This window comes from Lactuca sativa, chromosome 4, assembly GCF_002870075.4.
Source record: "Lactuca sativa cultivar Salinas chromosome 4, Lsat_Salinas_v11, whole genome shotgun sequence".
Classification (NCBI taxonomy): Eukaryota; Viridiplantae; Streptophyta; class Magnoliopsida; order Asterales; family Asteraceae; genus Lactuca; species Lactuca sativa.
Genome location: NC_056626.2, coordinates 240,564,511 through 240,576,316, shown reverse-complemented (window position 1 = coordinate 240,576,316; position 11,806 = coordinate 240,564,511).

Sequence of the window (11,806 nt, the reverse complement as noted above, 5' to 3'; positions counted from 1 at the left end):
CCACTGATGGACTCGCTGAGTCCAAGGCAAAAAGCATCCAACTCTTCGAGTTTGTTCATGCACTCGACGAGTTGGACCCCCAGACAGCATATATTTGACTGTTTTGGTTGGAATTGGACTAGGAACATTACCCTAAGCTGTTTTTGGACTTATAAACTTATTTTTGATGTGGTAATGTTCATACTAATCCAATTTCAAAGATAATTGTCAATATTCATGTTTTGTATTAGTTTAAGTGTTATGCTAATTACATGAAAAAGTTTGATTCCAATTATCTTGTTCATATGACTTGCTTAGATTAATAGAAAAGGTTGATTGATTATGTGTGTTTGATCCATTTAAATCTAAGAATTGATTCTAAAATGTGTTTGTGTAACTTGTCCTCAAGTTACATGAAAAGTCACATTAAAGTTTCTTAAAACTCATAAAAGTTGGCAATGGTTACAAAATGAAGAGTCATGTCCATATTAAATGGTTTTATAACTCCATAACTTGTCCTCAAGTTATGGAGGTTCAAGATTCACTTCATTAAATCATTAAAATGTGTAACCTTAATTAGTTCCATACGTTACAAAGAAGAAGAGTTACATTATTTAATAGTTTAAAGTCTTCCATAACTTGTCCTCGAGTTATGGAACTTGAAGAGTTTTTTTAATTAAAACTACTTTAAACACATAAGTTAAGGAATTAATTAGTTTTGAATATTTTCAAAACATGCCCTCAATTTTTGGAATTTGTAAAGTTTTCTCTTATGAATACTTTAATTACAAGTAAAGCCCTTAGAATTTTAAAAGTTAAAATTCAACCCTTATACTTTACAATATTATAAGAGTAAATTCATCTTACCATTAGTAGGCCTCATTCACGAAGCCGGTCTATAAGGGGGGTATAAGGTTACTGCCTATAAAATGGCAGTTTAATGGGTGTCCACTCTCACCCACCGCTTCCTTGACCAGTGGAGGGTCGTTAGCTGAACGGGTAGGACAAGGACTATAATTCTCCCTTCATTAAAAGTATTAATGATAAATACTAAGTAATTAAACTCTTATTAATACCCAATCTTAGTTACTTAGGAAAATGTGAATTTGGTGCTAACCCATGGAATTACACTTTGCACTTTGCTTAAGTCAGTTAGTGGAGCGTGTGTGGTTAACCAGCACACTAGCTTGATTTAACAAGGTAGGCAAAGGGTAACTTAATGTTTATCATAGTATCGGTGGAGCATGTGTGGTTAACCGGCACATCGATTGAGGGGTAAATATTAAGGGTACCAAGTATATTTGCATGGTTATTCACACCTTGTTTTGTGATCCTCGGCATCCCAATCACAAAACCTGAAGGGCACACTCGAGATTGAAACATGCCATTGAAAAGTTCAATGAATCTCAAAAGAATCTAGGAGTTTCAAAACCAGTTAAAACCTAATAATACATTTCGTTTATCTTGGTGGAAATTAGTGAATCGTCATTCACCTACCTTCAAATATTTTATAGCTTAGATTACGGCATCCCTCTTCCAAGTTATAAAATAGTCTGTTGGGTCCTAGCCTTAATATTTCATATTGGGTGTTATATTAAGGACTTAAATCAACTTTACTTGAATTTCTCCCATTGTAGATGTCTAGTTCAGACATCTATGATCTTCCCAAATCTCTTGGAACTTCACTTCCTTCACCTCCTCCAATTATTCTCCCTAACCCACAAGTTCAAGGTCACTCAAGCCATATTGGCAAGGCAAGGTCTAGGTATGATCACATCTTGGAGATGAAGTCACATACTGACAAGCCAAGAGAGTTAGGTGTCAAAGTTTTGAGAAAGTTGGTGGTTCAATCATTTCCTAAGTCATATAGTGAGTTCCTTTGGGACTCCTATGAAACAGACTTTGACAAGACTCTTAATGATCTTATCAATTTGCTTGGTACTGCTAAATCAGCAATGATTTGGAAGGCTAGTAAAGCAAATTTTACTAGAATATCGACTTCCCAAAACTTTATGGACATTGAAAATGATGACACTGGAAATCTAGAAAAAGCATTCTCTTCCCAATGGAAAGGGATCGGCCATAGTCAACTCGGTTGACCAAATGGTAAAGACAAAAAACTAAGTCTGTGATAATCCCATGTACTATTACCAAAAGGTCCATTTGTTAAAATTTCCAAAGGGCACTATTTGCGAAACTGCCAAATTTACCTAAGGATGTTAAAGTCAAAAGTTTGACTCTACTTCAAGTAAGTCCACTATCTAACTCTGTTAAGTTCCCAGTTGATGATTCTTAATACAAAATGTGACTCAGTTGCATTTTGATATTTAGTAGGATTAAGCAAAGCGGAGGAAACTTAAAGAAAGAGTATGTTGAATTTGATCGCGAAGATGGATTTCTTTCGCTTGGTTGAATATTGAATTCTTGACCTACTTCTTAGGAGTGATGATAGATTGCTAGGAATCATGTAATAGCATAGTTTTTATTTCAAGCTGCATTGTAAGGAAAAGTTTTTCCATATTTTAAAATAAATTAAAGTTTGTTTTACTTTATTTTTATCTCCTTACAATGGCATTCATGAAAACTTGATGTTTGTATGTTTATAGCAATATTGGAAATATGAATTTGATTCTTTCATTTGTGGTAGTGTATAAATTTACCAAATAAGGAAAGATTCTCATCACCCAAGTTTCAATTGACCGAAACTTGTAATCATACAAGGTGTTTAGTGTGATGTATGAGAATTTTCAACTTTGGAAAATTAAGACTAGTTTCGTGTTCACATGTATATGTGACTCAAGAGAAGGACTAAGGGATCAAATACACATTCTTATGCACTAGCCAAAGTTCACCACAAAAGATGGATAATACTATTCGTCATTATTTACTAAGGTTTAGTAAATATGATTATACTTACAAGCTTAAGTATAATTCTGAGACATTTGAAAATTTTCAATGTATGACATAACGAATAAGAAGAATCAAATTCGGTAGAAGGATAAAAGTTTCTCAAATCTGAAAAGATGGGAGAGTATTTTAGAATCATGTTTTAAGATCATCATAATGATTTTGAGACCTTATCACAATTCATCCTCTAAGTGCATTCTGATAGTTAAGAAGAGGAGTTATGAATTGTTGAAGTGGTTAAATCAAGAAGATGATTCATACATCGTTCCAAAAACAATTCTTAAAGTTATACTCTAATATTGTAACTTGAGTGACATGTCTTAAAGAAGGTTTAAAATACTTGTCAAATGTAAGTGTAAAAGTTTTCTACTCTTGTACATTTGAAATTGGTAAGTTGTGATGTTTTGGATAAAATAGAGACCAACTAAGGCCAATTGTGCTAAGTGTCTGTCTTGATTAGAATCCACACTATCTCAAGAATATTTGGCAAGAAAGTCTTATAGGTCAAGGATACAGCGGGAGTCTAAAAGATCCTGAAAGGGTTTCAAGAAGTAATCAAGAATGAAACATGTATTTCATCACTAGCACACAACTAGAGGTTTATAACCTATCGTGTTGACATTTCTGTGCCCATTCCAGTTAAGTTGGCTATACATTTGAGTTATATATGTTCTCAATTGTTTGCATAGCTACTTGGAAGCAATGGCAGGCCCTTGAGCTGGCAGGTGGAAAGAAGTTAAGATTGCACAAGTTCAATCCATATGAGTTAGGATTTGTCACTAACCTAGTCTTGTGATTATGGTTTGACAACTTCACATGGATAAGAACACATACACCATAAAATATAAGTGTCATAAGGTTTCTCTCTGATTCATGAAAATGATGGTGAGGAAATTCTTTCACTAAGTAGATTTTAAGTAGATAGCAATTGTGATATTTTTAGTTCTCAAAGTCGTTAGTGGAGCATGCGTGGTTAACCGGCGCACTAACATTGACTTATGAGAACTGGCAAAAGGTCTAAACAATTGAGACTATGATTACGGAATCCCTTTTCATAGTTCTAAAGTTGTCCAGACACACTTGTGAGCTATCTAAGATAAGGTGTATAATTTTGATAAAGCCTTATCAAAGCAATCTAGTATCAGAAATCTAAACTTTGGTAAGAATGTCAATAAAGTATTGACTTCTAGAGGTCCAGCTGTTTTCTGGATACATGTCAAAGCTAATAATCATCATGTTATTGGGAGCATGATAATTATGATAAGAATTTCAAGTTAGCAATGTTAGTTATAGAAAACAAAAAGTTTCAATTTGTGAGGTTGTAGGGGTTGAAAAAGTTGTTTTGCTATAATTAAGGGAGAGGAAATTATACTTCATTTCAATTCTAAAATGCTTAGATTAAGTTTATAATCATTTTAAAGAGCTTATATTGAGATTTTAATCACCTTTAGTCAACAACATATACATATATATATATATATATATATATATATATATATATATATATATATATATATATATGAATTTCATGTTGGATTGGTTCAACTTAAGAAAATTCTATATATTGCGTTCTCAAAATTCGATTATGATTACTGTATCCCTTTTCATAGTCAAATTTTGAGAATATGGCAAACAAAAATTATTATGGCAAAAGACTGGTCTAGAACCATGTCTTTATGTGAAACATAAAGAATTGTGTCCCATTTACTTTGGGTACAAGATCGATTACATGTGTTATAATATTTATCCTTTCTGAATTTTCCAAATGCCTTGGGGCATTAAGAGGAAAAATGTCTAGAATTTGATATGACTAAAGTGATTAAGCAATTGTCGAGGACAATCTAAGGTTTACCAAAGATTGGTTGCTCAAGGACAGTTGGAAGTATACTGTTAATATTGGAAGGACTATATTGACATAGTCTGAAAAGAGGCAACTCCTTTTCAGAAGTGGTAGTCAAAATGGGAATATAGAGTTGTCTTCATAGGTGGAAGCAATCTGTGTTAGGTTAAAGAAACTTAATGCATAAAGCATGTTCAAAGCAATGCGCTTTGAATCTGAGACATCGTTTCCATGGAATTGCTCTCCATTGGGATACTCTGTAACGATTGTTGCCAAGACTTTGTGGCTTTGTGCATAATCATTACAACAGGAACAGTGCATATATGTTTAAAATCTAAAGAGATTTTGATAAATGATAGGAACTTGGAATTCTTACATTTAAGACAAGGAACTGGGAGTGTGAAAAGTAGATCATTGAAATTATGTTTAATTGATCACGTTCACAAAGAAAAGGATCATAGACAAACATAGAGTTCATACTTGGTGTATGGAAAAGCTATTGTTTAGAAAACACAGTGTACATGCTTGGAGCATGGGACACCTAGTGTTTTAATTCAACTATAAAGTTGATAAAACCGAAACAATGAATAATGAGTAATCAGTATGGTGATAAATAGAAAATGTTTTATTTATATTCATAGGTTTTGATACCATATTAGATTCATTTTTTCTTGTGTTTCACTTTGCATGTTTTGACTTCCATAATAACTAGGTTATTCTTCCGGAATGACTAAGTTATTCAAACCATCCACAGTCGATCATATATTGGAAGTAAATATGAATCGAGACTATCATGAGTTCTCTTGTAGATGTCTAAGATGTTGGACATAGCATAGTATTACTACAACACTCATGAGTAATCATAAGTTCTGAGTATTGGATTCAACCCGCGCTCATTTGAATCACTTCATGGATTTTATCTCGAGTGATCATGAGACAATAATATATTATATTCTTCAAACCTAGAGATATGAGTTGTTACTATGAGTTGGTTATACATTGATTGCATGAAAATGGATTGGTAACTCGATTTTATAAAACGTGCCTTTGTGTATGATTCAACAAGTAGTAGAACAAGCCATATGAGTCGAAGTTTATCCATTACTTTTACTGTAAATCCCTAATTTGCCCGTGTATCAGTCAAATCCGTTTGATGGTGCGGAATCCCAATCAAACTGATGATGTAAGATCAAAATAAAAGAGAAAGAAAAGAAGAATAATATGAATCTTTGTATGTATTGATATGAATGAAGATCCGGATACAAAAGATTCACACACACATAAAAGATCCTGTTTCTCTCTGGCCGTAAACTCCTTCTAGTTCATCAATCCTCTACTCCTCACCCTAACACCTCTATTTATACTAGGGAACATGGGCCGGAAACAATTGGGCCGGAAACGAGTTTACGGCCGTAAGGTGTTTACGGCCGTAAACTCAGCCATAAACTAGACCGAAAATTCCATAATTATTACAGAAAAATACAATGCCCAGAAAAGTAAAGTATAAACCATATTTTGACCCAACAATCTCCCCCTTGGTTTATAGCTTTCTTTTCTTAATGACCCAACAAGCTCCCCCTAAAAGGTAGTTGGCTCTTCTTGTCAATCTTTAATGAGAGCCTGGCTTCAGCAATTATCTTCAATTTCTTCATAGCATCAGGATGAACATATGAATCTTCAATGAATGACTTCATCTTGAGCACTTGAGGTTTTCTTCAGAATTTAGCATTGAACGCACGTTGGGTGAGGAGGCTTGACGTACTGATTTTTGAAAGATGGTGCATTCAGCTTGAGAATCTTCAGAGAGAACATCAGAGAGAACAAATCTTCTAGATCACTTCAGCAGGTACAACAATAGCAGTAGACCGATTGAGGAGGCTTCAATGCAATCCGTCACATAATCTTCAATTGCAGCTTCACCTTGCTTCTGGGGTTGAAGGATTGAATGTTGAAAGAATAATCTTCATTTCTTGCTCCTTCGAATGAGAATTCTTCGATGCTCACGGATGAGGCTTTGGCTCAGAAATCTTCAACACAAACTTCATGAGTCTTATCTATACCTAAAATCACTTTTCAAGACAAAACAAATCTAAAAGAAAAATTAGCACACAAATTAAAATAGAAACAAAAATATTTTTGGATTTTTTTTTTTATTTTCTGAACAGAAAATAAAACAGAAATAACACTATTTTTGGATTTTTAATTTTTTTCTTTTTGATTTTTTATTATTTTTAATTTTTAATTCTCCCCTAATATTTAAATTAGAAGAAACTATAATAAATTTAACAAAAATAAAAATGATATATAACTTTAAGAGTGATTTGGGATCAAAGTTTTTAGATAGCCTTTATCCACTTGTCGGTACCTTCCATATTCACATCTTTGTCTGGTCGATCGTCGGTATTGTTGTCCACTTAAACACGAAAAATTTGTGACTTATTTAGGACATACTACTTGTTACAAGACAAAGTGAATTTAAGTTCCTAAAAATTATATTTGATCCTAATTCCTTAGAGACTATATCTTAAGGACCATTCATCTGACGACGACCAGGGATATTGTTGTCCACCTAAATTGAGCAGCGAGATCTATAGACAATCTGTATGAGTTCAATTTTTAAGTGTACAAGAACGTGTTTCCCGCTTCCTGATATGCCCCAGCCATCAAGAACTTCCAGAGTACTCCTTACACCGGGTGAGCAGACAACCATTCAGAGAGAGAAGAGATTCAGAATTCTATTGCTAACTACTTCAGAGGGGTTGAGAAGAAGAAGGTTGCATATGCTATGTACCAGGTCGGATTAGAAGTCGCACAAAGGAGACAACATATGGCTAACATATGAGAAGTATTTCACACATACATTTCACATATATATATATATATATATATATATATATATATATATATATATATATATATATATATATATATATATATATATATATCCTGCAGAGAAATAGAGTTGCATATGTTGTGTACCAGGTCGGATTGGAAGTCACGCAAAGGAGACAACATATGACTAACAGAAAGAAAGAAAGAAAACGATTTTCTACAGACCTAATTTATCGAAATTTACCAGTCGCCCCATCCAACCGGAATTAAGGACAGAATTCGCACATCAAGGAAAAGTTAAGCCACAGTTCCAAGTACGGGTTCAATTAATGTGACGAGTAGATTCCCATATATATCTCCCTGCTCAACCTATCCGAGCGTCGTATTGTCAGGCTGAACATATCTAACTAGGTCAAGATTTGTCAAGTCTATAAATTTCCTAAGTTCAAATCTCCCTAGTCAAGTCCATTTAAAAATTTTCGTGCCTACCGACGCATCAAGTCAGAGCATAAACCCTTCGACTTCGAGTACGTTACGTAGACTCGGGTTGCCTGTTATCACTTGATAATATCACTTCCCAAAACATCTCCCTCAAACACAGACTCATAACAAATATATTTTTTTTATTTTCTGATGTTTTTTTTTTATTATTTTTTTTAAAATTTTCTAATTTTTGTTTTGTTTTTATTTCTCCCCCTAAATTTGTGCATAGGAGAAAAACGAAAGTAAATGCGCAAATTTAAAATATCCTAAAACAAAAATTAGTCTTTAAAGCGAATCAGGTTAAGAAAAAAAATTCAGGAGTTTAGAGAAGAAAACGCAAACCGTAATTCATCGATTGAATCTGCATTCAGAAGGTCTGAGAACAGCACGCATAATCTCAGAACAGATCCGAAAATTCTTCATGTCATTAAGCACTAACCCCGTGAGTGATCCCTTCCTTTCTTCCCTTCCAGCAAAAGGACACATACTCTCGAGCAAAAGTTATGAGTGCTGTATAGTTGAGAGATGCCTCCTATCATGTGCCTGGAACAACCATTACCAACAAATCGAAGTCTGATGATATGCCTCCATAGCTGCTCCGACACAGAGCGGGATCAGTTAGTCTTTGGAACCCAGTCCATTTTGAAACTGGATCGACCTTTGTCATCCTTGCACAATACTCTCTCCCATGACATGACCTGTTTATCACAAACAGAATACATAGAAATATTAGAATCGTTAGTTGATTTGGGAGATTGAGCCTTCGGAACCCATTTGTAGTTGGGTTTAACCCATTTCTTTTTTGATCCGATGGGTGGCTCATCACTTGATTTGAAACTTGAAGCCGTCTGCCTAGATGACTTTGACCTAACCGGTCTTGGCTTCACAGGAGCATCTCTTGAACTGGGCTTCTTGGCCGACATTCCCTTCTTGCCCTTGGGATTCAAATTCTTTGCCTTGTAGGTTGGATGCTTGGCCTTGGGAGTTGAATTCTTGGCCTTCTTGGCATTCCAGTCATCAATGTCTAATCATGATCTCGAGAGGTATCTTTTGGAGTGTCTCCCTCTTGACGTGTTCTGCCAGCTTTGTGCGTAGTAGGGAACATACGCGCGATTTGGACAATTTCGGGCAATGTGACCAGGTGTTCCACAGTGAAAACATGTCTTTTTCTTCACTGTGAAGTTGTTTCTTCTTGCCCCTGGTGGCATATCCTTGCCTTGTCTCTTATTGTTCCCATATGCACACTTACAACAGGCACTTTGTTGCGCTGGAATTGGTGGCCTGTATTTACCAACGGCAGGTTGATTAGAAGCAACATATTTAGAGTTCAAGGGGTCGTTTGTTTGTTCAGAAGAACTCCCCTTATTCTCATCCTCTGCTACTTTACCTGCACATGTAACAGAAGCATCAGTATTTTCAACATTAATAACTCCTCCTGACACAAATCCAGCTCGTTTTCCATATTGAAGATGTGCCTCCCTGTCAATTTCGTTCTTTGTCATAGGGATGGATGTGTAGTTATGATTGTAAGGAGGAGGTACACTATCATACCCTAGACCCTTGTGTTGATTCCTTTAAAACTGCATGCTTTGGTCTATCATATTTGCAACCACCTCACTTGAGAAATCATATTTTCTAACATCAAGTTTGGCAGTTTCAAACTTTCCTTTCAAAGATTCAACTTCAGCCACTAGCTCAGCATTTTGTTTGACTACATAATCATAGTTTTCACACTTGTTACTGTAGTCTTCCTGAAGTTTCCTAAAGTCCTTGGTTTTTGCTTCCAACTCAGCCTTCAGGGGTTTCTGTCGTTTCCTGAGTTGATATCCTTCATATCTCAGGTCCTCAACTTCTCTTTTAAATACATCAATTTGTTCCCGAAGAAATTTAATCGTGTCTTCACATGATTGAGAGCATGAAACTTCACATGAATGAGAACATGACACTTCATTGACCGGAAGGTTTACAGAACTCTTTAAAGCGTCAAGCTCTTCAATTACTTCAGCAATACTAAGACGATTGAGATCTTTTGTCTTCTTGATGATGGCCACGTTCATATCCCATGATTTTGGAAGTGAATTCAATAGCCTATTGTTTATCTCAGATTTGGTCAAAAAGATCCCGGCTATATTCATCTCAGTAGTGAGTGTGGTAAATCGCTGCAACTGAGCTTCCAGGGTTTCTCCAGGGATAAAATCGAAAAAGTTGAAATTTTGTCTTAACGTCTCCTGACGACTCTCTTTCATGTTTTCAAATTCCCTCATATACCTTAAAATCAATTAATTAAAAAAACAACTAGAAGCAAACGTCAACTTTAAAATGCCCCCTTTTTTATTTTTATTTTTATTATTATTTTTTTTAAAAAAACAACCTTAAAAGTCAAATTTAAAAAAATTAAACTTGAAAAGTCAAACTTAAAAATCAAACCGAAAGGTTAAATTTGAAATTTTAAAAATTAAACGAAAAAGTCAAAGTTGAAAAATCAAAATTTGAAATAAAAGGTCAAAATTAAAAATAAAAAATAAAAAATAAAAACAATTATTATTATTTATTTAATTAATTTATTATTTTATTTTAATTTTTTTTTAATTTGGATGAAAAAGGAATTTAAAAATAAAAGAAATTTAGTTTTTGGGCAGAAAGTGTCAAATTGGCGAAACTTGAAAGCGACAGGTAGTGTTTAAGTTTAAATTTTCGAAGGAATGAAACAAGGAATCAGTTGGTCGACTTGGTTAAGTGGCTGCATTGTGAACTAGAGGTCCCGGTTTCGAACCCCGGCACCCCCCAAAACCCTTTCGATTTTTAAGGCGTTGGACTTCTAAGGCGCTGATGCGAGCTGACTTCACCGAGCCGAGCCGTCTTCAATGCGAGCTGCTGCTTAGCCGTGATCCGAGCCAACTCCGAGCCGAGCCGAAAGTTCCGAGCCGCCGCAAATTCCGAGCCGTATACTTCCGGAAACCCTAGCCGTAAACTCAAAAGCTGCCGCCGGCCGTAAACTCCGGCCGTGAACTGTTTACGGCCGTAAACTCTTCCAGATTACGTGAAAATTCGACTTTGAAGCTCCAAAACTCAATCAAAAACCCCTTTTTATGAAAAACACAAAGAACAAACCCCCATTATTTTTGCGAGATCTATCCAAAAACGCAAAAATATTTCGAAAATAAGATCAAATAATGCCCCAAATAGAGTTTACGGCCCAAGAACTCGGTGTTTACGGCCGTAAGCTTGGACCGTAAACACAGAATATTCGATTTTGGATGAAATAATGAACCTTTTGACTGATACAACTTGGCTCTGATACCAATTGTAAATCCCTAATTTGCCCGTGTATCAGTCAAATCCGTTTGATGGTGCGGAATCCCAATCAAACTGATGATGTAAGATCAAAATAAAAGAGAAAGAGAAGAAGAATAATATGAATCTTTGTATGTATTGATATGAATGAAGATCCGGATACAAAAGATTCACACACACATAAAAGATCCTGTTTCTCTCTGGCCGTAAACTCCTTCTAGTTCATCAATCCTCTACTCCTCACCCTAACACCTCTATTTATACTAGGGAACATGGGCCGGAAACAATTGGGCCGTAAACGAGTTTACGGCCGTAAACTCAGCCGTAAACTAGACCGAAAATTCCACAATTATTACACAAAAATACAATGCCCAGAAAAGTAAAGTATAAACCATATTTTGACCCAACATTTACCTGTGGGATAAAAGTGATATATGTGGGCCCCTCGATGATTTAATGATGACACATGTG